This window comes from Echinops telfairi, unplaced genomic scaffold (assembly GCF_000313985.2).
Source record: "Echinops telfairi isolate 266 unplaced genomic scaffold, ASM31398v2 ScPeMD7_443;HRSCAF=831, whole genome shotgun sequence".
In the NCBI taxonomy this organism is placed as follows: domain Eukaryota; kingdom Metazoa; phylum Chordata; class Mammalia; order Afrosoricida; family Tenrecidae; genus Echinops; species Echinops telfairi.
The window spans coordinates 28456483-28480374 of record NW_022104341.1 but is presented as its reverse complement, the minus strand read 5'-3'; positions in this window follow the sequence as shown (position 1 = coordinate 28480374).

Sequence of the window (23892 nt, the reverse complement as noted above, 5' to 3'; positions counted from 1 at the left end):
TGCCATGACCCTTTAATACAGTTCCTTGTGTTGTGTGACGCCCCCAACCATAAAATTATTTTCATTGCTACTTCATAACTGTATTTTTGCTATTATTACGAATCAGGCGGCCCCTGTGAAAGGATCATTCAACCCCCAAAGGGGTCGTGACCCACAGGTTGAGAACTGCTGATCTAGATCTTCTCTTCAGTACTAATTAATACCTAGATGAGGATCCTAGTAAATAATAGTAACACACTGCTGGGATAGTTCCTATAATTTTGGAAAATCAATGATGCACATCAAGTAAAATACAAATTCCAGAATCTCCATGTTCCTGAGAAAAAGGGACCGAGGGATATACTATGTAAGAACAGAAGACTCATGAGAGTTTGGTGAAATACCATACTTGTCAAATATATCAACACCGAATAAGTTAGAGAAAACGACACCAGCATCATTGAAAAGCTCAGCAGTGACTAGACATGTAGGCCAGGGCCAATGGCAGAAGCTACTATGATAGAGCAGGGATTCCAGAATCCTAAAACATAACAGGCCACGCTGAGGCACTTAACCATCAGCAACAAGGCAGGTCAATAATTGTGATGAGAGGTAAGACTGGAGTGGCAACCAAGGGAAGTCAACCGGCAGAGAGATGGAAATGGTTATTGTTGGAACGCTGTGCATAAAAGAAAGAGAGATGAAGAGCCAAGAAGGGTATGGCTGGGCTTATTCACTTGAAAGAATGATATTATAGCTATGCCCCAAACTTAGGCAGCAATACCTTGGAAAAGAGGGAGTATTTCAGGCTTTTCAGAATTACTGAGCACAGGGTCAGAAATAACATGGCCATCCAAGGACCCCCAAAATCATTATAGCTTACTTTTTTTTTTTAATCATTTTATTGGGGGCTCATACAACTCTTATCACAATCCATACATACATTAATTGTGTCAAGCACGTTTGTACATTTGTTGCCATCATCGTTCTCAAAATATTTGGTCTCCACATAAACCCTTGGCATCAGCTCCTCATTTTTCCCCCTTCCTCCCTGCTCCCCCCTGTCTCATGATCCCTTGATAATTTATAAATTATTATTATTTTGTCATATCTTACACTGTCTGATGTCTTCCTTTACCCACTTTTCTGTTGTCGGTCCCCCAGGGAGGAGGTTATATGTAGATCCTTATAATTGATTCCCCCTTTTTACTCCACCTTCCCTCCACCCTCTGGTATTGCCACTCTCACCACTGGTCCTGATGGGATCATCTGTCCTGGACTCCCTGTGTTTCTGGTTCCTATCTGTACCAGTGTACATCCTCTGGTCTAGCTCAATTTGTAAGGTAGAATTTGGATCATGATAGTATGGGGGAGGAAGCATTTAAGAATTAGAGGAAAGTTGTATGTTTCATTGTTGCTACACTGCGCTCTGACTGTCTTGTCTCCTCCCCATGACCATTCTGTAAAGGGATGTCCCATTACCTACAGATAGGCTTTGAGTTTCCACTCTGCACTCCCCCTCATTTAAAATGATATGACTTTTTGTTCTTTGATGCCTGATAACTGATCCCTTTGACACCTCATGGTCACACAGGCTGGTGTGCTTCTTCCATGTGGGCTTTGTTGCTTCTGAGCTAGATGGCCGCTTGTTTACCTTCAATCCTTTAAAACCCAAGATGCTGTATCTTTTGATAGCCAGGCACCATCAGCTTTCTTCACCACATTTGCTTATGCACATATTTGTCTTCAGTAACCATATCGGGAAGGTGGGCACACAATTATAGGAATTTTTGTTCTTTGATGCCTGATACCTGATTCCTTTGACAAAGAAATAGAGAAAAGAACTAGGAGGCAAAGGGAATTTATAGAGGGCCAAGGACAGGCATGTACATATGTAAATATATTTTATAGGATGATGGGGAAATAGATCTGCATGCATATATTTATAGGTTTAGTATTAAGGCAGCAGGTGGACATTGGACCTCCACTCAAGTAATTCCTCGATGCAAGAACACCTTGTTCTATTAAATTGGCATTCCATGATGCTCACCTTCCTGACATGATCACTGAAGACAAATGTGTGCATGAGTAAATGTGGTGAAGAAAGCTGATGGTGCCCGGCTATCAAAAGATATGGCATCTAGGCTCTTAAAGGCTTGCAGGTAAACAAGCAGCCATCTAGTTCAGAAGCAACAAAGCCTACATGGTAGAATATAGCTTACCCTTTAAGGTAGGGCTAAAAGATAGCAAGATAAATGGAGTGGTAGCCCAAGTTAGGCTCATGCTAGGTCCACTCAATCCACAAGGTAATTAGACCCAATCATGTATTGGTTCCTAAATTAGTGTATTTGAATTATGATGTTGGCAAAGAATATTAAAATTACCCTGGATTACAGAACAACAAAAAATCTGCTTTGGAAGAAGTGCAGCCAAAATATCATTAGAAGACAGGAGTGCATCCTCCTCTGATATGCTTTGCACACTCTCTCTGAAGGGATCAGTCCCTAGACAAGGACATCATGCTTGATAGAGCAGAAGGTTAGCAAAAAGAGGAAGACGCTCGAGGAACTAAATTGGCACAGTGCTGTGACAATGGGCTTAAACATAATGAGTGTAAAGATTGCGCAGGGCCAAGTTATTGTTGTTTTTTGTACATAGGATTGCTATAAGACAGAAATGATACCAACAACAACAACAAATCCGTAATTGGACTGGATATACACAGTAGTTGAAAGAACTCGCACGTTTGGCTTCTTCTATAGGATAAGAGCTATTATTCTGTGAAAAGCCATACAGAACCCTCTGACACTTCCTTAGACTCCCAGCCAAGAGAGTAAATAAAAAATAATACTACATTATGGGAGAATAGCAGATATGAGCACCACCTTCTAAGAAATAAAGAATGTTGTTGTTGTTGTTGTTGTTAGATCCCATTGTGTTGGCTCTGACCGATAGCCACTCTGTACATATTGCCCGGTCCTGCACCATCCTCACAATTGTTCTTATGCCTGAACCTATTATTGCATCCACTGTATCAATCCTTCTCTGTGAGGGCCTTCTTCTGTTTTGTTGTCCATCCCTTTACCAAGAATTATGTCTTTCACCTGACAACATGTCCAAAATATGTCAGACGACAATGTCCAATGAAGCCTTGCCATCCTTGCCCCCAGGGAGCATTTTGGGCCTACTTTAAAGAATGTAGATATGATTTCCATTTAATTTACTTATCTGGAGTCGACAAAACAAAGTGAGTCATGACAGAGGAGAGTATAACATAAGAGTGATTCCAAAAGTACTGCTACTGTAGGATTCCAGTTCGTACATGCACAGGTTTATTCCAAGAAAAATGTATTTACATGTGTCTCTGCAATAAGTAAGAAGCTGCAAACAAGTTATCTCAGTAAAATAATTATATTCATTTCATTATAGCACCTTCACAAAAAGATCCTCATCATTTTATAAGACACCACGTGTCAGAGTGAGGGGGTCCCCAACACTCGAATGGATCCTCAGGAACAACTTTGCCATTGTGGAAAATAATACAGACAACAGGGTACAGAGGCTCCTTGTCCCAATGTCAGGACCAAGAGAGTGAATGTATTTTCTAATGGGGATATACGAGTATAATGGGGCTTACAGATCTGTCAAAATGCACACATGTCATACAGCGAACATATTACATAGTCAATGGGTAATATCATAAGTGGGTAACATAATAAACAGGCAATGAGGTGAGTCATCATCTTGACCTTGTGCTAGTTGACCTTGGACGCCCCTGAGACCTCTCCAGGTAAATGATCTATCAGAAGAGTTTGCTACATTTTACAGTGGGTTGGCTACAGAACCTGGATGCTCTTATTTACAGATAACCTCCAGGCACAGAGAATAGCCAGATGCATAAATGACTCATTCTGTGTGGTAACTCCTTTATGGGGGCATTATTGAAGGACTGTGTTCAGTCATGAGAATGTGTATTAAGTTATTTATATCTCATAATGGTGAGGGTCTACTCCCACCAGAGCTGGCTTTCTAGACCTGTAATTATGAACATAGAGGACTTAGCAGCATTACAGTCTCAGCCAGTCACTCAGTTTACCACAATCGAGGTCAATTGGCATAACAGAGTTTCCATAGACAATGTTCTACATCCCAGTTTGGTAAGTAACCATTGAGCTCTAAAACGCTCATGAGCAGCCACCTGTGGTACAAGCAGCAGTCTCTCTCCAGTCAGAGGCAAGAACAGGGATGAAAATCAAAAGACACGTGGTAACAATTAGTCCAGTGGACCAAAGAACCACGTAAACCTCAGTCTCCACATCCTGGGAACAGAATAATTAGACTGGGTACCACTACCAACTACTCTGAAAGAGACTATATTAGAAAGTGCTGGATAGAATGGAAGAAAAAGGCAGCACAAAACTCAAAATCATAAAAGATACCAGATTCACTGGTCACATAAAAATTAGTGGGGACACCTCCCCTCCTCCAAGATGAGGGATTTTGCCCTTCAGGTCTGGAATTCGGTTTATCTCTGTGTAGAGTACCTAACTATTTAAGATCTCAAGGTCAGTATTAACCCAAAGAGAAAGAGAAAGCATCTGGAGGAAGTAGAATAACAGTACATTGAAGAAATTCAGTGGATGAGTTGAAGAAAAAAATGTGTATGGACTTTTGAATATAAAACTATGATCTTCTCTGTAAACTTTCACCTCGTTCACAAAAAAATGTTTGGAAAATAAAAAACATCCAATCACAACAGTGCCTTCAGGGGAAGCTGTAGGGCCAGTTTCATTCAAGGCATAAAGGGCAACTCAGAAAGTTAGTTTGTGTGCTTTTTATTCTAAAAGGGTAATCTTGATAGAGCTTCTCAGAGAACACAGGAAAATCATGGGAGTTTTCAACTTTTAGGAAAATTGAAACTTGCGTTGATGCAAAAAACACCAGTAAAGTCACACTGAGCAATTGTTTTTTTCTACCACAGAGTACACTAGTTAATTCTCCAAGGGTGGTAAAGGCTGTCCAATGAGAACTTTGTTGGGAAACCTTATCCAATCCAACCCACAGCCCTGATCTTGCTCCTTCAAACTCCTTTTTGTTCTCCAAATTCAAAGAACCTCAATGTTCCCCTAACATAAAATATGACCAGTTTTAATCTGATAGGCAAGGATCTGAACTTGTAAGACTTGATACAGGATATTTTCCCCAAGCACCTATCCCCAGGGTCAGTGTAAACAAAGCTCAACCAATTAAGAAATCAATTTGTACAAAGTAACAACTCATGGATTGCAGCTCAAAGTTGGACTGTACTCACATAAACTGATATCAATGGTATCTTAATTCTACGTCATTGGGAAAATTACTCATGTTATCAATGCAATCGCTTTCTACCCCAGAAGGATGATTGAAAAATGTTTTTTCTTTTATCTTTGTTTTTTGTTTTTGTTTTCCTGTATGTGTCAGTCTGGGTTAACTAGAAAAAAAAATCCAAAGAACTCATATATATGTAAGAAAGAGCGTTATGTAAGAGAGAGCAATATACTAGAGCACTTGTATATTGAGAAAACATCCCAGCCCAGTTCAGATCAAGTCCATAAGTCCTATCTTAGCCCTTGGCTGATAATAGTTGTGTTAGTCTGGAGAAACAAATTCACGGGCACACATATATGTATAAGGGACAGTTTTATATAAAGGATAATTGTACATTAAGAAAGCAGCCCAACCCAGTCCAGTCCAGGCCCATAAACCCGATATTAGCCCATATGTCTGATACCAAGCTATAAAGTCCTCTTCAGACTCACAGAACACATGCAGTGATGCCGAATGCAGGACAGTCACAAGCCAGTGGGTAGAAAATCTTTGGATCCAGTGGCAGTGTAAGCATCTCAGCACTGGAAGGGGTCTCCACATGGCTTCTCCAACACCCAGGGCTGCATCAGGTTAGGTCCATGTGGCTTCTCCTCAGGGATGTCTCGCTGGAAGTCAGCCTTGTCAGTAGAGTGTCTCCAAGGAAGTGAGTCCAGAGAGAGTGCCTCCCACCTCCAAGGAGGAAATTGCCAGAGTTCCCAAAATTCTCAGGAGAAGACCATGCCCACAGAGAGACTCCACCCCTTCACTCTCAATCCTCTTGAATTGACACCAGATTATGTAACTACCACACTAGTCCTTAAATTCCTCTTCAGACTCACGCAGCACATGCAAGGATGCTGAATGCAGGAAAGTTACATGCCAGTGAGGAGAAAGTCTTGTGGATCCAGTGGTAGTAGAAGCATCTCAACACTGGTATGGGTCTCCACAAGGCTCCTCCAGTGTTCTAAGTGTCTGAACAGCAGGAAAGGGCAGGCAGATAGAGAGAGACAGTGAATCTAGCCTCCAGTGAGCTATTTATCTCCTTCATGCCTCCAAATGAGGTCATCAGGCTGTGACCTGACTGACAAGCTAAACTCCACCCCTTCACTCTTAATACCCTCAAGTTGACAGGAGATTATGTAACTACCACACTGTATTTTGTTTGTTTTTCTTTTTGTTGTTGTTCTTGTTGTCTTTGTGGGGTTTTGTTTTTGTTGAAGTATGACCGCCAAAATAAATCAGAGTCATTCAAAACCCATGAACAAGTAGATGGATTCTGGACTCCCACAACTTTAGGCCCAATCCAAGAACAGTTAGTTCTTATAACATGGTCCTTCCTGCCTGATACTCACCTTCATGAAATTGTCCCCGAAGATAAGGGTGTTACAGCAAAACGTGGTGAAGATAGATGGTGCCCGGCTATCAATTGGAATAGTGTCTGGGGTCTTAAAGGCTTGTATTCAAACAAGCAACCTTCTAAGTGAGACGTCAACTAAGTCCACACGAAAGAAGCACATCAGCCTATGGAGTCCAAAAATGACAATAACAAAATCCAAATATGAAGGAAAGGTATCAGAGTATAAATTGTGACCACCCAATTTGTAGAAGGCTATGGAGGACAGTGGGAGCCCAAAACCCATCTGCAGAGTATCTAGTCAGATTAAGCCTCTGGCAGATCCACTCTAGGGGGCCACTAGAACTGATTGTGATGGTGTATATGCAACTCTTTTTAAAAGCTCTTTAAACATGGAAGTGTATGATTTGTGAATACTATATCAAGAAAATGACTAAAAATAAAAGAAACCAAACTTGACCAGTAGTTACCATTGGTAAAGGAGAAAGAGTTGTTGCTTAGGGGTCATTGAATTTATGTTAATGGTGGAGAAATAATTTGGAAAAGGATATCAATAATGGTTGTCCAAGAAGAGTATAATCAATGGCACTGTATTATACATGTAGAAGCTATGGAATTGGAGAACATTTTTCCATGATTAGAAAAAATAATAATTACATGAATAACAATGAGTACAGAGAAGAAGAAATGTTCCAGAATTAAATGTAGTGATAACTGTAGAACTCTTCTTGATATGATTGAATTACTGAATTGTATGACATCTGAATGAAGTGGTAATAAAACCGTTCTTTTAAAAATTAGAACAAATTCAGTTGGGATACACTCAAGGCTGTATTTTGGCTCCTGTGGACATGTTTGTTTTTTTTTTCAGCTTTATGCTGAACTTACATATGAGCAATTGATGGTCTGCTCCACAGTCAGTCCATGGTCTGAGTTTAGCTGCTGATATTGCGCTTCTCCATCCTGTCTTCCCACAGATGTAGTCCACTGGATTTCTGGGTATTCCATCTGGGGAAGTCCACGTAGAGTTGCCTTTTGTGTTGTTCAAAGAGGTCTTTGATTTGAACAAGTAATTGGTTTTGCAAAATTCTATCATGAGATCTGCAGATTCATTTCTATCACCAGTTTCATTTCTATTACCAAATTTATATTTTCCAACTACGGTTTCTTCCTTTTTGTTTCCAGTTTTGCATTCCAATCATAATGCAGCTCATAAAGACCCTATTGAACTCAGGGAGAAATAGACAATCTGAGCAATTTAATATCTATATGTGTTTCAAAATCTTCCAACAAAGAAAACTACAGAAACAGATAGCTTCACTGACTAATTCTACCAACTTTTAAGGAATAAAAAATGTTTTTTAATATGTCAATTCTATATAAACTCTTCAAAAAATAGAAATGTATGGTTTCAAATTAATTGCATAAGAGTAGTATTACCCTGACATCCAAACCAAGCAAAGATATTACAATGTAAATACAAAAATATTCAATAAAACATTATCAAATTCAATATAAAAAAGATAATACCATATTAACAAATGGAGTTCATTCCAGAAATGCAAGGTTGGTTCAACAATTGAAAAATCAAACCAGGCCACACACAGTATCAAAAACTAAAGAAGACAAAATCTGCCCCATTTTTTTAAATGAACATTTTTACTGGAACATAATCCAAATATCATACAATTAAGTAGTTCAAACATATCAAGAAGAATTGAACAATCATTAGCACAATCAATTTTAGAACATTTTATTCTTTTTTGTATTCTTTGGTATTAGCTCACCATTTCCCCCAGCTCCTCTGTCACACCCCCAAGGAACTATTAATCCAGTTACTTCCTCTATAGAGTCACTCGTTCTGGACTTCATACGCTGACAAGCATACAAAACCAAAGATCAAAAAAAGTTAACACCAATAACACAGTAAAATAGAGAGGAAAAAATCATTATATAAGGATTGCACTAAACTGTCTTCTTGTTTGTTTTTTACCGTGTTTATATAAACTCAACTAATTTCAGCACACTGTAGTCACTTGTGCTTGAATTTGGTAGCTTGTAAGATTATTTATGAAGGAAAAATATAAATAGGAAGTACCTTATGTTGAATGTTTTTGCACTACATTTGTAATGTAATTGCAGATCTTGTGAGACATATGAATGTGTATAATCCTGTTAAATGCATATAAAAATAAGATTGCTTCATAAGGAAAAAAGAGAAAATATTAAAAACTAAAATAACTTTAAAATATGTCCAAAAGGAGACCAAATGATAAGGTTTTAGATGTTAACCTCACTACATCTGCTGTAATCCCCTTTCTAAGGCACTCTGCATGAGAGCAAGGCTATTCACATCCCTCGTCTATGTTCCCATGGTATTCACTGGAAGTTACTGCCACGTGTATTTCCCTTCACTTTTTTTTTAAACTGACAGAGCTTTTAAATGGCTCAAAAAAGAGACCAAATCAGTGTGACAATTTAAACAGGCTAGAGCGACTACCGTGTTTCCCCGAAAGTAAGACATCCCCCGAAAATAAGACCTACTTACAGTTTTGCCTCTCGCTGAAATATAAGGCATCCCACCAAAAATAAGACCTCTCCAATAATAAGGCCCCCAGAAGCTACTGTAACTCTGGACTCTGGACCATAGTGGCAGTGCAGCCGGAGCAGACAGGAAGTGCAAGTTCTCTTTTAATAAAACAATAAACAATAAACATGTACCGTATTCTTCTTCATGGAAAAATAAGATATGCCCTGAAAATAAGACCTAGCGCATCTTTGGGAGCAAAAATTAATATAAGACACTGTCTTATTTTCAGGGAAACGTGGCATAATAGTCTCTGTCTGCTAACTAGGCTGTTCACATCCCTCAACTATGGTCACAGAGAACTCACGGGAGGCTTCCTCTATATGTGGATCCTGCAAATGGATTTTGAGTGGAGATAAAAACCCTCGTGATCATTTCAATACGTGGAGAAGACACACTTGATAAAAGCCAACATCCATTCATCATAAAACTTGTCAACAAATGGAAACAGAAGGGAAATTCCTCACCTCTAAAGGGTGTCTGCCAAAGCCTGCAGCCAGCATCAAGCAAGATGACGAGAGACGAACCATTTTCCTTGGAAGATGAGAAGCCAGAAGGGTTGTGTGCTCGCACCACTTCTTTCCACATGGAAATGAAGGATGTAACTAGGGAAAGGGGTCAAGAAAAAGAAATAAAAGCAATGTCAAAAGGAAAAAAATTAAAATTGCATCGTCTCTGTCTGTAGATAAAATGATAGAGGAGATGCTGAAGAGGATTCAAAAAAGCTAGTTGTTCAGTTTACCAGATAAACCTTTTCAATGAGAAACTATGTTTTTTTTCTTTTTCTTTTTTTTTTAACATTTTATTAGGGGCTCATACAACTGTCATCTCAATCCATACACACATCAATTGTGTAAAGCGCATTTGTACGTCATTCTCAAAACATTTTCTCTCCACTTAAACCCCCGACATTACGTCCTCATTTTCCCCCTCCCTCCCCGCTCCCCCCTCCCTCATGAGCCCTTGATAGTTTATAAATGGGTATTTTGTCATATCTTGCTCTGTCCGACGTCCCCCTTCACCCACTTTTCGGTTGTCTGTCCCCCAGGGAGGAGGTCACACACAGTTCCTTGTAATCGGTTCCCTACCTATTTTTTAAGGTCTAATTTCTTCATTTCAATGTCTTTTTTTAAAACCATTTTATTGGGAGCTAATACAGATATCATATCGTTCCATAGTTCAATCACATCAAGCAGTATTGTACAATTGCTACCATATTCCGTTTCAAAATGTTCTTTTCCTTCTTGAACTCCTTGACATCAGCTCATTTTACCCCCACCCCCTCCACCACCCCCAATAAAGCCTTATTCTCCTGCTGTCCATATAAGTTCATCAATCCTAGGTTTCATATACTGGAAAAACATGTCACCCCCAATGACAAAACACATCGGAGATAAGCCCCACTATGAACAAACAAACAAATTGCAGAAAATATTGAGAAGCCGATCGGGCCCAACATGCCTGAGAGGGAGGATCAACGGACAAGGTTTTAACGGTTCAAGTCAAGGTCCCGTGACCACCACTGAGTCACTCCCGAGTCATCGCAATCCTATGCACACACGAGCACTGCCCCCGTGGGGGTTGAGGCTGCCTATCTTCACAGAAACAGACATTTCCATCTCTCTCCCACACAGCAGCGGGTTGGGTTTGAACAGCTGACCTTGTGATTCGCAGCCCAATGCATAGCCCAGTAACTACACCTCAAAGGCCGCTGGTGAGAAGTTAGAAGTTAAAGATTTATTTCAAACAGTATAAAATATTTAAATATAAATCTAACAAAACATTTACAAACATATATGCAGAAAACCACGATGAAAACATATTTTTAATTTAAATAAGAATATACCATGATCAATGATTTGATGACAATATTTTATTTTTATTATTCTTAATAAGGTTTGAGTGCAAGTTTGCAGAGAAATTTAGTGCAATATTCTTAATGTGCCAACTCCTAACAAATTAATTGATTGATTTGAAGAAATTTCTATCAGAAATCTCAGCAGGATTTTTTTTTAACACATCTCTAGCTCATTCCAATATTTATGTGAAAAAGAAAATGAACTACAAAAGTCCCTTTACCTCAATTTGAGGCCATTGTTAAGGGTCATCCAGACTGTAGCGCTCTCTGAACGAACAAGTTGAGGTGCTAGTTTTACTGCACTGTGGGTCCTGTCTTCCCTTCCGGGATGTCTGCTAAGACCGAACCCCATAACCTTTCCACCAGCAAGTCTCCCTCTCAGAGGCTGTTTCCAGGGAAGTCAAGCTAACTCAGTGTGTTAGAATGAGTTTCTGTTTGTGTGTGTGCTTGCTCTTTAAAAAAAAAAAAAAAGTCATTTTATTTGGGGCTCATACAGCTCTTATCACAATCCATACGGACATCCATTGTGGCAAGCACATTTGTACAAATGGTGCCATCATCATTTTCAAAATATTTTCTTTCACTTGAGCCCTTGGTATCAGCTCATTTTCCCCTTCCTCCTCCACCCTCCCTCCCTCATGAACCCTTGATAATGTATCTTTTTATCCCCCCATGTCTTACACTGACCGATGTCTCCCTTCACCCATGCTGCTGTTGTCCGTTCCCCTGGGAGGGGGTTACTATAGTGTTGTTAGGGAATCAAAGTCCACTAGGTAGCTTTGAGGTTTTTGTTTTGTCATGTGCACCCCCTTGGAAACACTCCTGGATGTTCTACGTTGTCCTCTAGGGCTGCTACGAATCACTTCAATGACACCGGGTGTAGTTGTTAGTGTACACATTTTGAAATTCCTTGTGCCACCTGAGAAAACTATAATCAATACATCTAGCTTATAAAGTTCTATTTTATTTTATTTTGTTTTGTTAGGAGCTCTTACAGATATTATTACAATCCATAATTTCCTTAGATCAAGTGTAGTTGTACAATTAGTGCCCTCAATATTTTCAATATATTTTCTTTTCTTCTTGAATTCCTTGATATCAGCTCCCCTTTATCCCCTCCCTCCCCGCCCTCCCTCCACCCTGAACTCTCAGTATATTACATATTATTATTTTGCCATAACTTACACCATCCCATGTATCCACTCTCCTTAAATTCTGATGTTTGTCCCCTTCATGAAGGGTTATGCAGTCATCATAGCTATCTGTTCCCCCTTCCCCCCACTCTCTTCCTATATCCTCAGGAAATCAATACTCCCCTTACTATTTTTTAGGGGACACTCTATCTTGACTTTCGTGCATTGAAAGATCTTGGTTATACCCATGTACATACTCAGGACTAGCAAGATTAGTGAGGTAAAACTAGGACCATAATAGTGGGAGGAGGAAATTTTAAAGAACTAGAGGATAGCTGTGTGTTTCATTAGTGCTGTACTGCACCCTGGATATATCATCCCCTCCATGGGGCCCTTCTGTGAAGGACTTTTCAATTGTCTTACAGGTGGGCTCTGGGTCTCTGCCTTGCCTATGTTCCTTCACGTCAGTTTGATTGCTTGGTTTTGAACTTCTGATACCCATGGTACTCTCAAGATTCTTCTCCAGCATATTCAAATGTACTGATTCTTCTACAGCATTTCTTATTCAATGTCTAATTTTCACATGTATGTGAGGCAATAGGAAGTACCATGACTTGGGTCATGCACACCTTAGTCCTCAAAGTAACACCCTACAATTTTATTTTTTAAAAGGTTTCAAATTGTTGCCTGCCTCTGAAAACACCTCTAAATCAACCTAAAAGAAGTTAAATTGGTAATAACCACAAACTCTAAACTCAATTCTTAGACTTCTGAGACTAAACATAGCATAATTTTAGAAAGCAATTATTGAAATAAAAAGAGGTGCTAATTGAGGGGAATTCACATTCTGCATAGTGAAAATCCCCAAGGTACTAAAAGAGAAAAGAAATATTTATTACTTATTTTTAGAAATAATTCCTTGTTTTATAACTTATAGATATTGTCACTTTAGAATTTTAAATATTAGTATAATTATTTCAAAATGCCTCTATTCTTATATTATAAAATTTAACAGGTAATAGATACTAAGCTCTATCCATACAATTAAATACTACACAACAGTTAAAAATAATGAATCAACTTTTTGTGCCTCAAACAATAGGATTTCTAAGGTATTTTAAGTGAAAATAGCAAGGCACAGAACAATGCATGCTATGTGCAAAAAATGAAATAGGACATACACATAGAGCAGTGATTCTCAACCTTCCTAATGCTGCGACTCTTTAATACAGTTCCTCATGTTCTGGTGACGCCCCAACCATAAAATCATTTTTGCTGCTACTTCATAACTGTAATTTTGCTACTGTTATGAATCAGGCGACCCCTGTGAAAGGGTTGTTCAACCCCCAAAGGGGTCGTGACCCACAGGTTGAGAACCACTGACATAGAGTGTGTTGGTCTGGGTTGACTAAAAATATAAATCCAGAGACACTCATATGTGTATAAGAAAGAGCTTGATATAAAAGAGTAATTGTATATTGAGAAAACATCCCAGCCCAGTCCTGATCAAGTCCATTAGTCTGATATTAGTTCATATGTCTGATACTAGTCCATAAATTCCTCTTTAGACTCACACAGCACATGCAAAGATGCCGAAAGCAGGAAGATCACAGGCCATTGAGTAGAAAGTCTTGTGGATCCAGTGGCAATGGAAGCATCTCAATACTAGCGCGGGTCTCCATGTGTCTCCTCCAGCTCTCTGAATGTCTCAACAACAGGAAAGGGAAGGCAGAGAGGTGTGTCTCCCACCTCCAGGGAGGAAGACAGGAGTTCACAGAATCCTCAGAAGAAGGTCATGCCCACATAGAGGCTTTATTGGCTATGACATGATTGACAGGCTAGCCTGCACCCCTTTGCTGAAGTTGACAGGAGATATGTAACTGCCACATAGAGTATACATCTCTTTTAAAAGATACAAGAAACTGATAATAGTAGGTACCTCCTAAAAATGGCTGGAGAGTTTCTTGAAATGCATATTTTTTGGGATCTCAGAATTGTATGCCAGGAACCAGTCTCAAATGCATGAGTCTCAAATCAGTCCAAAACATGTGAGATGAGTATTACCATCCTAACGTCTAAGGAGCATCCTGAGTACTTCTTCAAAGACAGGTCTGTCATTCTCTTGGCAGAAGGTGAAACTTTCATATTCTTTGCTAATGCAAGTCAAAGGTATCCATTCTCTTCCAGAGTCCCTTAGTCCTTGTCTAGCTTCCACATGCATGTGAGGCAATGGAAAGCACCATGATTTGGTTCAGGTGCACCTTGGTTCACTGAGTTCAAAGTGACGTCTTTGCCTTTTAACACATTGGCGAGGTCTGTTGTAGCAGATTTGGCCAATGCAATGTATTATTTGATTTCTTGCTGGCTTTTGTGGGTGTTGACTGTGGATCCAAGTAAAATGAAATTCTGAACAACTTCAACCTTTTCTCCATTTATCACGAAGTTTTCATTGGTCTAGAGTTGTTGGGAATATTTTTCTAATATTGAGGTATAATCCATGAAGTCTGTAATGTTTGCTCATCGTCAGTAAATGTTCTTTGCTTACAGCAAACAAATGAACAGATCAAGTGGAACAAAAATAAAATGTTTACATGAGATACTTGACTACTTCAGTTTGTTTGCTATATTGCTGTTCTCAGTCATAGAGCAAGTCCCAAATCATGGTGACCCTGTGTGTCCAGCGTACGGGTGGTCCACAGGGCTTTCAAGATTTTTAGAAAAAAAATAAAATAGAAAGGCTTTTAGAAGCAGTCACCAGGCTTGGCTGCCAAGGGGCTCCTAGGTGAGTTCAAACCACCAATCCATCAGCTCTTAATGCATTTTGACAGCTTAACATTATAGCATTCTGTACTAACAGAGTATATATTTTTCCAAAACTAATGAAAATTATATTACATTTTCAATAAACGAAAGCCTCAATTTTCCCAAATCTCTAACATGTGTCTAAAGACATATTAGAATCTTGAAGTGAGAGCTAAGACAAAAAACCGAACTCACGGCCACTGAGCCGGTTCTGACTCACAGTGACCCAATACCGGAGGGGTGGGGAGGCTATCTGAACATTTTAAACACCCTTTTAAATAACTATGGGGAATTTTAAAATAAGGAGAAATTGTATCTGAATTAAAAAGAGCAAGAATGCACCTGAAAGATTTAAAAGATAAACAAAAGAAGAAAACACTAAAAAGTACAAAAAAGGAAAAGAATATGTGCTGGTAGATATTAAAATGGACAATAACTATAAAAAGGTCGCAACCATGAAAACATGATGGAGTGCCATTTGCTGATGGGGTCCCCATCAGAATCTGCTCAAGAGCAAGTAGTAATCTGGGAGGAAAAAAAAGAAAAGGCCAAAAGACCTAGAAGAACGTCAAGTGGGTCCAATGGTTAATAAACTTTGGGGCGGGAGGGGCAGGGAGATCAACTTCACTAGTAATTAAAGATATCCACAATCAGTTAAAACCCCAATGATGTGTCACTTTCTAACTGGGAAACAGCACTCTCTCACCTGGCTGCTCTCATGACCTGTCCGAGCATCACTGTGGCTGCGCTTATCAAACGCCTTAAAAATGGGTGTGCCTTTCAGTCCAGATACCCTGCTTCAGGAAGCTGTCTTAGGGAAGCACGTAATTAAGAATGAGAGAAAAGAATGAACTGTCAAAATATCTGTGATAATTCTCCTAGAGAAAAAATGTTACTCCCTGTTTTAATGTTGTATAAAAATTTAAGAACTATAAAGTAGTAAAGCACGTGGAGATACAAATGAGCTACAACGCGGCTACTCAAAATGACAACACTGAAGCACATTCGTTCAAATGTAAAGGTATATTGGGAGCTGAAACAAAAAGAATTGGTACCACCAATTATGGAAGAATCGACACTACCACTCACAATGTGTAGCCTCTGTTCTGTTCACATCTGATCCCAAATGTTGAGCACATAGCATATTTTAGGGAGTGCATGAGCTACAAAAAAATCTTTGTTTACATTACATATTTGTACAGATTTCATGCAAATCAGACTAGATATCAATTAGTGTTATTTAAGATTGTAAATATGTAATAAAAGCTTAACTGTAAGTTTTAAGACTAAAGGTATAAGATGCATTTTAATAAGATAGAAAAATACAATGGCTTACTGCTAATAGAAATAAATATAGTGAACATTTCTTTTAAAAAACACACTGCGAGGATGTGAATAACCTTCCTATCAAACCGAATACATCGGAAAGTGGGCTAATGCAGATGAAGTTAGGTTAAAATTCAACACTTTATTACTTGTTCTCCCTTTTGACCCAATTTAAATAAATTTGTCCTAATTTTTATTATTTTCTGTTATCTTTTTGTCTTGAGTTTTTCTGTGTTTGAATCCATTATTGTGGTTCAGCTTTTGCTTTTTGTTTTGTTTGGGTTTGAGCTTTTTGTTTTGTACATTTTCCTTGATATAAAATCCAGGATAGGTCAATATATGGAGGTAGTAATGGGATTACTAGATTAATAGTTTCTTGAGGTTATGGCAGAGAAGGCTGGGAAGAGATGAGTTGCTAATAACTAGCATAAGGAAAAAGAATGTTCTAAAATCGATTGCACAATTCTTTTTAATATTTACACTATTGAATATGTGAATTATATGTCAATAAAACTTGAATTTTAAAATAAATAACAAAAACAAAATACTACATAACAATACAAAAAGAAAATAAAAGCATGCTGAGAGCACAAGACATATTTGGAGAACAAAATTGTCATTAATTTTATTTTTTCTGCTTTTCCATGTTTCCTAATTTGTTGGCAATAAGCATTTTGTAATGAAAAGAAAGCATTTTCCATGTGTTTCATGTTCTGGGCTACTAAGCATTTACGTAAAACTCTACATTAGAAGAATGTTCATTACAATGAGGAAATTTTCACAATACATTACTGAATAAAAGCAATAAGTTGGAAACACGACATTCAGAATGTCTCCTATCCAGTGTGTAGACATATGTGCAAAGGTTCTATTTCTAGATAGTAAAATCATTTTCATTTCTTTCTTTGTGATTTTTACATTTTCCAAATCTTCTACAAAAGGATCTGTCTCCCTTTTGTCATCAGGAGAAAGGACAGTATAAGGGGTGTTTCGCTTTGGTACGTTTTTAAAGAACTTGGAAAGATATGAGCGGGTCAGAGGTCAAGTCATCAATCCTCGACAGATTCTCAGCTTTGTGGGAATTCATTTTCAATGGTAAACTTATTTTTCCCTCAAGTACATATTTTCAACAACTGTTCATGGGTATGCTTCTGAATGCTATTAAAATATTAATGTATTCCTCTCATGTAGCCCTCTCATGTTGCTCACTTTCTGTCTGAGCAATAAATCTATACTTTCCCAACCTCTCAAAGAGGGAGAAAACTTGCCGAAGGTGACACGCTGCTTATCCACGGACTAGTCCTGAGTCCCAGTCCAGTTTTAGCCCCTGGAGAAATGAGTTGAAAAGTCCACTAAACAATTAACATCTTTGTTCTTTGTGTTCTTTTCTCCTTCAAATCAGCAATAATTTAAGTTCCGACCTCCTCTATTATGGACCCAATTCCAACAAACCTCCAAGCTCTCCCGCCTGCGTGGGGAGAGGGCTGTAGCCATGAAGGAAACACCGTGTCTTCTGTGCTATGGAATGCCTGCTGAATGCTGACTATCCACTTGTTATTAAATTGGTAGCCTGTTTCATTGATGGGAGGGGAAAAAATCCAAGGTGAACTGCAGAACCAGGAAAGTCTAGCTTAGACTCTCGCCCTCAGTCTCCTTCGCCAGAAGCCTCAGAATCCTGAGAACTTTGCACCAGCAACAGAAAGCTGTCGCTCTTACACCGAAATACCATTCCTTCTCAAACCCGCAAGAAATTCACGCATTCTTGATACGCACAGCCTTCTGCATAGGGCCCTCTGCACAAGAAGGAACGATTTGATTTCAACAGACCGTCAGGTGATCCATAAATGGCATGGCGTTTTATAACCGTAAGAGGTTTTAAAACACATCACATCAGCATTTCAAATGGTAACTTTCCATGAACTATTATAAAATAGCATAGCTCTCTTTTTAAAAATTCCTCCAGCGTAGCATTTGAAATCGCCTCCAACACAAAATTCTTTAAACACCAAATCCAACTTTTCATTCGCAACACAACATCCAGAAAGCATGATAGCTATAACTTGGTCATGACACATTTGCTGCTGTTTCTCCCCACCATAATAAGAAAACACTTCCCACTCAGGGATGATTAAAAAGCCCAGATGACACATAAAACTTCATGGGCATAACTCTTGCGTCGCTCTAAATATCAATCACATAAAAAAACCGATACTGTGACTTAATGTGTTTTTTACTTTGCCCAAACCTCTCCCAATCATCACCATCAGACACACATATGCACACACGCACGCACACACACAGAGCACAATAAAATCTGATTAATTTTTTTATAAATTAATCTCTAGCCCAAATAGGAAAAACAGAGAGCTTTGGGATCTTTCTTCCTGTGGTTTCTATTGCTATATTCATAATCATATTACAAAAATAAAATTAGTAATATCCTGATATAAAGCATTCCATTATAAGCTTTTTAATCCATCGCTATTTTCTTTTCTATTCACAAAACAATATCAGGGTTTGGAATTTAAGAGTACCTAGATAAATATCCCTTTATGTTTAAGGAAAACAGATTAACTTTTGAGAACATCATACTTTCTTTGCTTGTGAGACAAAATAGCACAACAAGGGAAAATATACTAATTGATGGAGTTCTAAAATAAGCGATGATCATTGAGTAATGCTAAATTGGTTGTCTTGTGTGTCAGATGAATCTCTTCATTATGTGGACCTGCACTGGCTATTTTGTGTTTCAATCCATCTTTAAGTGCAGCATTTGATTAATCAAGCTAATGATGACAGGTTTTAGCTAGTGACAAATGATACATTTACCTGGGCCATATTTCAGATGGTCCAAGCTACCGTGAGCAAAAGAAAAAGAAACATTAATTTGGGAGACTAGACTAGTATATTTAGTTTGAACTACACACTTTCACCAGCAAATAAGGTCGAAAACAAAGGTTAGCTGAGGAGTAAAGCCCCTAAGGAACTGCCACCGGAAAGAAAGACAGACAGAAATCATAAAAACACCACAACAAAACTGCCATTGAGTCAGTTCGCCTCAGAGCTGGCCTGTGACCGTGTACAACCGCCCCCTAGGGTATTTCTAAGGCTCCAATCTTCACCCAAACAGTGGTCACATCGGCCTTCTTGGAGCCGCTAATGGGTTCAAACCACTGACCTATGGGTTAGTCGTTGGGCGCTTAACCAATACACCACAAGGGTTTCCCCTCATTGATGGAGGATATGCAAACTCTTCCAGACCATGCTATGTTAAAGGAATGTTAAAATGTAAAATGGTGCATATTTAGATTAATATCACAAAATTTGCCCAATGCTTAAATTTACCTCAGCTACCTGTGAAGTGCCCTTAATAAAATTAAAACAGTTTTAAGAGTAAATACTCTTGAAAGTAAATATTAATACAGCTACCAGAGGACAACTCATTGCCCCCTCCACTTAAGGGCCAAATACATGATGTAAAGTTGAACTATATATAGACCTTTACATTTCAATGGACAGGGAACTGGTTGGGCTAGTCCAATTTATACACTTAGAGCAAATGCTCTAAAACATTAGTTGACAAACTACAAATGCATCCTGCCACCTGTCTTTGTAAATAAAGTTTTATTGGAACACAGACGTGACAGTTCATTTGTTTTTAACTGCTTTTGTGCTGCAATAGCAAGGTTAAGGAGTTGGGGCAGAGACCACAGGCTTGTAAAACCTAAAATAATTACTACTCGGCCCTTCATAGAAAAAGTTTGTTGTCCCCTGCTCTAATACACTGGTTTTCAGAATGTTTAACCCTTGTCACATATACAGGAAAAAAATGAAGAAAGCTCAGTGAATAAAATATCTGAATCTGAATTTTACAAAGGAGCCCTGGTGGCAGTGTGGGATCATTATTTGACCGCTGATCACAAAATCAGCAGTTCAAACCCACAGCCACCCACAGCAGAAAGATGAAGCCGTCTGCCACTGTGAAGATTTATAGCCTTGGGAACCCTGAGGAGCAGTTGTACTCTGTCCTGTGGGGTGGCTATGAGTCAGAACCAACTCAATGACAGTCAGCTATCAATTTTATAAATTCAAACAGCACTTACGTTATATACAGTCAACCAATGAGATGAACCACTGTTTCGTTAACCACAAAATTAGAAGTGACAAATAGCAGGGGACAGTTGCCGCCAGAGAAGAATTCCTGTTTTGTTCTGTATTTTGTTTTTGTTGCAGAGAATTGATTCACACAGATAAGTGATTGCAAACAGTAACTGTCTTTTTAACACTCCCCTTGCAAACTCAAAAAAAGCTCTTCAATTGAAAGATGACAGTAAAAGTTTTATTCCTAAAACACTACACACGTTAACCTGGTAGCTCAAGTTAGTACACTGTGGATCTCAACGGTTTTAAAATTCAGTCTCTAGTATTTTCATTAGAGCTGTTAAAAGCAGATTTTTTATTTAAAAGGATATTTTATTTGCTGCAGAGGTTAATTAAGTACACGGGTAAGTCAAAAAGTATCACTATTATGGTTCTAATCCATGCTTGCACCTATTAGCTCCAAACAAAACCAGTCTGTTGTCAACAAGTTCTCTCCGTATTACCCTTGTCTTAGTCTCATACGGGTGCCTTAAAAAAAGGGGCGGGGGGCGGGGCAATGGGGGAAGGTCCAATCAAAACAGTGGCTTCAGAAAGGATTTGCTGTGTCACTTAAATTCAAAACAGAGACAGCTGAAAAGATTATTTCAACTTATCGGGGGCATCCCAAAAGGGTAAACTTGAAAGATTTCCTAAAAGGACACGGGATGATCATGGGGACTTATAACGACAAAATTTTAAGAAAATTGAAACTGCATTTGTGAGGAAAAGTCCAGGAAATTTAGACAGAGATCCCCCTTTCTCTCCCCAACACCCCCCCCCCCCCCACCCCCCCGCCAAAATCAGGACAATGTATCTACTCATTCTCCAAGGGTGACATTGGCTGTCCTATGAGAATTTCCCTGGGAAACCTTACCCCATCTACCCTATAACCCTGACCTTGCCCCTTCAGGCAACTTTGTGTCCCCCAAACTAAAAAATAAAATAAAATAATCATTAGAAAGGAGCATTATTTGTGTCCGTTGAGAATACTAAAACTGCCATTTTGACATGAGGAGGCAGAGAGAGATGGAAGTACAGCCATTAGAAGGGCATAGCGCTAGATTTTGCTTGATTTTAATAAAAATTTCTATGATTTGCTAGCAATAACTTTTACCATCATCATACACTTTTCTGTCCATTTGACATACACCGGTGGCTCGCGTATTGGAAAAGTGGAAGTTATGTCACTGATGTTTCCACTGTCAACAGGGTCACCCAAAGGGGACACGTTTCAGCAGAGCTTCCGCATCCAGAAGAAGGAATCGACTGTCCACTTCTGGGGGATTAGCCACTGAAAATCTTACGGACAGGACTGACCCATTGCCAGATACCAAAACCTCACGAAGAGGAGCAGGACCTTGTCAGAGACAGCGCCAGGAGAGGAGCCCCTCCGGTCAAAGGCACTCAACAGACACTGAAGTCGAGCTGCCTTCTCAAGTAGGGTTGGCTGACTGACAGGGGTGGAGGAAGGCCTGTGGGACTGCCAGCGTTTGCAGCTGAGGAGCAATTCCAAATGAGAAGAAATCGCTGCAAACACTAATCAATAATTAGAACTTAGCATGCACAAAGTATGAATCTATGAAAACTGGGGTCGTAAAAGATGAGATGAAATACATTCTAATGCTAGGCATTAGTGAGGCAAAATGGTCTGGTATGGGCCATTATTAATTAAACATTGTGTGATTTACAGTGCAGGGAATGAAACAATCCAGAGGAATAGTGTTGCATTTGTCAACAAAGTGGACATTTCAATATCTATTTTGAAGTACAATGCTGTCTGTAATCAGATGATATCAACCCAAATTCAATCAATACAACTATTATTCACCAACCACCAAAGCGAGAGGATTCTACAAATTACCTCAATCTGAAATTGATCAAGCATGCAATCAAGAGGCATTGATAATTATTGGTAATTAGAATGCAAAAGTTGATAGCAGAGGAAGAGAAGTTGGAAAGTATGGCTTTGGTGATAGGAAATAAGCCAGAGATCACATGATAGAATTTTGCAGCACCAGCAACTTCCTCGATACCTTTTTTTCAACAGCGCAAAATGCAACGATACATGCGGCCTTCTCCAGATGGAGCACACAGACACTAAATTAGCGCCATCAGCGGGAAGAAAGCTGTAGAAGGCCAATATTAGCAGCTCAGGTGAGGCGAGGGGCCAACCTTGGAACAGACCCTCAATCATTCAGGGGGAAGGTAAATAAAATGAGAGTAAATCCACAAGAGCCAACATGTGACTTTGAATATATATCGCCTACCTGAATTCTGAGAACTCCTCAAGAACTGATTTGACACATTGAACACAAGTGACAGAAACAAGATGAGCTGTGGGATGACATCGAGAACACCATGCAATGTGAAGAAAGCAAACTGTCGTAAAAGACAGGAGAGAAAAAGATCAAAGTGGATGTCAGAAGTCACTCTGAAACTGGCTCGTAATCATCGAACAGCTACGGCACATGAAGGGAATGATGAAGTCAGCAACTTGAACAGAAATTTTCAAAGGGCAACTTCAGAAGGCAGTCAAATATTATAATGAAATATGCAAAGACCAAGAGTTAAAAAGGAAGAACATGCTCAGCGTACCTTAAACTGAAAGAAGTCAAGATAAAATCCAAGTCTGAAAGAGTCTATGGGCAAAATATTGCATGACGCTGGAAGCATCAAAAGAAAATGGAGAGAATACACACACTAAAAATACCAAAATGAACTAGTCACCATTCAGCTATTTCACAAGGTGGCATATGAGCGAGAACCAATGTTATTAAAGGAAGGAGTTCAAGCTGCATTGAAAGCATTAGACAAAAATAAAGCTCCAGAAATTGATGGAATACCAACTGAAATGTTTCAACGAGTTGCTGAAGCACTGGAAGCACTTAACTATGCCCAGAAATTTAGAAGACAGCTTCTTGGCCAGTTAACTGGAAGAGGTCATATTTGTTCCCATTCCAAAGAAAGATGACCCAGCAGAATGCTCAAATTATAGAACAATATAATTGATGTCACATGCCAGAAAATTTTACTGAAGACCATCCAACAACAGTTGCAGGACATTGACAGGGAGCTGCCAGAGGTCCAGGCTGGCTTCAGAAGAGGACATGGAACAAGGGTTATCACCGCGGATGTCGGATGGTTCTTGGCTCAAAGCAGAGAACACCAGAAAGATGCTTACTTCTCTTGTATTGGCTATGCTAAGACATCCAACTGTGCAAACCATAACACACTACAGACAGCCTTGAGAAGAATGGGAATTCCAGAACACTACATTGTGCTCATGCTGAGCCTGTACATGGTTTAAGAGGCAGTTGTGTGAACTGAACAGGAGAACTGAATCAGGAAGGTGTGCATCAGGAGTGCA